The sequence below is a fragment of the Theobroma cacao genome, chromosome 10 (assembly GCF_000208745.1).
Source record: "Theobroma cacao cultivar B97-61/B2 chromosome 10, Criollo_cocoa_genome_V2, whole genome shotgun sequence".
Lineage (NCBI taxonomy): Eukaryota > Viridiplantae > Streptophyta > Magnoliopsida > Malvales > Malvaceae > Theobroma > Theobroma cacao.
Window position 1 is genome coordinate 14,410,195 of NC_030859.1, and position 4,388 is coordinate 14,414,582.

A 4,388-nucleotide genomic window follows, 5' to 3' on the forward strand; every position below is an offset into this window, starting at 1 on the left:
TACAGAGCTTGTGTGGTCCAAGTTAAGGATGACACTTAAGCAAATTTAGTGGTGTTGGATATGCTTGATTTGGATGTGATTCTTGGGATGGATTAGTTATCCCCTAACTATGCTAGTGTGGATTATCACTACAAAAAGGTGAAATTTGAGTACCTTGAAGAGAAACCATTCTATATTCAGGGAGATCGTAGTACAGTGTCGAATAGCATAGTGTCAGCCATGACTACTAGTAGGTTCATGAAACATGGATGCCAAGGAGTTTTGGTAGTAGTTTTGGACACCTAGGTGGATGTGGGTAATGTGGAAAATGTGCAAATTTTGGGAGAGTATGTTGATGTGTTCTCGGAGGAGTTACTTGAATTACCTCTAGAAAGTGAAATAGAGTTCTGTATTGAGTTGGTGTAGGATACCAATCCACTATCTATCCCACCATACTAAATGGCACCGATAGAGCTCAATGAGCTCAAGGACTAATTAAAGGACTTGTTAGACAAGGGTTTCATACGCATTACTATTTCACCATGGGGTACACCGATATCATTTGTGAAGAAGAAAGATGCATTGATGAGACTTTGTATCAACTACAAGCAATTAAACAAAGTGACCATCAAGAACAAGTGCCCTCTCCCATATATTGATGGCTTGTTCGTTTAGTTGCAAGGGGCCAAGTGTTTTTTTAAGATTGATCTACAATCGAGGTTCCACCAGTTGAGGATTAGAGGTGGTGACATACCCAAGATTGCTTTTTGCATGAGGTATGGTCATTATGAGTTTTTGGTTATGTCATTTGGTTTGACTAATTCCTTTGAAGCTTTAATGGATATGATGAACAAGGTGTTTAGACCACACTTGGATAAGTTTGTGGTTGTATTCATTGATGATATCTTAGTGTACTTAAGGAGTTGAGAAGAACATAAGCAACATTTAAAGATTGTGCAATAAACCTTGAGGGAGCATCAATTGTATGCCAAGTTCTCCAAATGTGAATTTTGGTTGGATAATGTTAACTTCTTGGGTCACATATTATCTAAAGACGGTGTGATGGTAGACCTAAAGAAGATTGAGGTCATGGAGAAATGGAGAAATGACCAAGGCCTACTTCAAAAACTAAGATATGGAGTTTTTTGGGGTTAGCCAGATATTATAGGAGATTTGTTAAGGATTTCTCCAAGATCACTACTTTTGTGACTAAGTTGACACAAAAAGGTGTTAAATTCAAGTGGTTGAAAGCATGTGAGAAAAGCTTTGAGAAGCTCAAGACTTGTTTTACCATAGTTCCGGTGTTGAGTTTGTCTTATGGTATAAGGGGTTATACAGTTTATTACGACACATCACAAGTAGGACTTGGGTGTGTTTTAATGCAACATGGCAATGTGATTACGTATGTCTCAATTGCTCAATAAGCATGAGAAGAATTACCCCACAAATGATTTGGATATGGTAACCATAGTTTTTGCCTTAAAAATATGGAAGCACTACTCATATAGTGAGACTTGTGAGATTTACACGGATCACAAGAGTTTCAAGTATATTTTTGAGCAGAGAGATCTAAATCTTAGGCAATGTTAATGGATGGAGTTGCTAAAGGATTATGATTGCACCATAATGTATCACCCTAGCAAAGCCAATGTGGTGGTGGATGATTTGAGTCAAAAATTAATAGGGAGTTTAGCTCACATCTTAGTTGAGATGAGATCATTAGTGCAAGGTATGCATGAGTTGGGTGATATAGGCATTTGATTTGAGGTTGATGATATTGAGGCATTGTTAGCCCACTTTAGGGTAAGACCGATGTTGATGGATCGCATCAAGAAAGCCCAAGACAAGTATGATTTTGTGGCTAAGGCTTTAGAGGATCCTCAAGGGAGGAAATGATGATTATTTACTAAAGGCATTAATGGATTACTTAGATATGGATCTAGAATTTATGTGTCGGATAGTAATGATTTGAGACGGGAGATCTTAGAGGAAGCCCACGTGGTTGCATAAGTTGTTCATCTTGGCACCACTTGAATGTACCATGACTTGAGAGAGATTTACTAGTGGGAAAGCCTTAAGAGGGATGTGGCGAAGTTCATAGCCAAGTGTCTAGTGTGCCAACAAGTAAGGCAGAGCATCAGAGACCTGCTGGATTATTACAACTTTTAGCAGTTCCTGAGTGGAAGTGGAAACATATTTCCATAGATTCTGTGACTGGATTACCATGTAAGAGTAAGGGGTATGATTTTGTTTGGGTGATTTGTGGATAGAATGATTAAGTCTACTCATTTCTTGCTAGTGAAAACCACTTATGGAGCTGCACAATATGCTAGGTTGTACATTGATGAGATAGTGCATGGAGTTTTAGTCATTGTAGTGTCAGATCAGGGCACATAGTTTATTAATGGACTTTGAGGTAAAGTTCAAGAGGCTTTGGGGACAAAGTTGAATTTTAGCATTGCTTTTCACCCTCAAACAAATGGATAATCTAAGAGGACTATTCAGAAACTAGAGGATATGTTGAGAGTATGTGTCGTAAACTATGGAGTTGCTTGGGATTGACATTTGCCATTGATGGAGTTTACCCACAATAATAGCTTTCAATCTAATATCCAGATAGCGTTTTATAAGCCTTTGTCCAAGCAGAGATGTAGCTCACCCATATGTTTTTTAGACGTTGGTGAAAGGAAACTACTTGGATTGAAAATAGTTCAAGAGACCACTAATAAGAAACAGTTGATTAGAGAGAAGATGCTAACGACACAGAGTCATCAAAAGTTATATGCCAACCATAAACATAGAGAATTTGAGTTTAAGGTTGGTAATCAAGTATTCTTGAGAGTTTTGTCACACAAGAGCATTATAAGGTTTGGCAAGAAGGACAAGCCAAGCTAAAGGTATATTGGACCATTCAAGATTCTTGAAAGAGTTGGCACTATAACTTATCGATTAGCACTTTCATTGGATCTTGCTAATGTCCACCCAGTGTTTTTTATTTCAGTATTACAAAAATACCAACTAGATCCATCATATATAATTCAGCATGAGTCCTTACAGCTAGAAGATGATTTGAGCTATGAAGAACTCCCGATAGCCATTCTAGATAGGCAAGTGAAGAAGTTACACTTTAAGGAAGTGGCATTGGTTAAGGTAAATTGATGGGACTACTTAAGCGAAGAGGTAACTTAGGAAGCCAAGGATGATATGTGAGCAAGATATTAACACTTGTTCAACGAAGGTTAATATGTTATTTAAATTTGAGGATGAATTTTTATAAAGGCGAAGAATGTGAAATCCCACTATAATATAAAATGCTAAGTTAAGAAATCCTTAGGTAAGCATGATAATTTTGTGTTTGGAACATTCAAACTAAGTTTTAATGTTGGAAAAATTCAAGTTTTGATGCATTAAGATGATTTGATAAGTTTGGTGTGAAAATGAGTCCAATTAGACATGTTTCTAAGGTTTATTTTTCCTTACTATAGTCTATCTATTAATAGATGTCCTTTATTTATTGATAGATACAATCCAGAAAGGTTTTCTTAAAACAACCCTGAAGAACATCTATGGATAGTTGACCGGATCTATCTGTAGATAGCCAAATCTATCGATAGATGGCTCCATTTATTGATAGATAACAACTAGAGAGCTTTTTAAAAAAAACTCTAAAGCCTATCATCGAAAAGTGGCCCTAGTTTATCAATAAATGATTCTACTTTTTTGAAAAATAAAAGGGGTAAAATATATTTTCACACCCAATAGTATAAATATAACATATGAAATGAAGGTTTTTAGTCTCCAATCATTTCCCCAAGGTATTTTTTCTAACTTTAATCTCTCTCAACCTATTTTTATCCCAAATCACCATTTTTGATGATCTTGAGCTTGGTTTTTAGGTTTCAATCAACAAATGATATTTTTAACCTTGAAAACCATTTAATTTGGAAATTTTCAGAACTAAAGGTATTGATTTTGTGTTCAGATTTTCTGTTGAATAGTTAAGCTCAAGGGTTTTAAGGTTTTCCTAAGCATTGAAACTCATTTAAAGTAAGAATGAAGGATTTATGAATTTTCTACAAATGGGTATTTGTAAAACAAAAAGCTTAAGCTAGAAAATTAGTTGTAGATGAATCTGACTAATTTCGAAATAGATTGGCTAAATTATTATGTGATTTATGGATTAAGGAATGATTATTATGATTGTTGAATGTATAGAAATGAACAAAACTCCAAAGGAATTGCTAGAATAAAATTGTGCTTGTTGATCGAAGTCGACATTTGGAGGTGAGTGGGTACACCATTTTCAAAACTAATTTAGTATGTAAAGTTGAAAGGATGGTTAAATGATTTGATGGAGTATTGATGAACATGTTTGTTTTTAGTAAATTAAAAATGTGTTTGTGGATGAG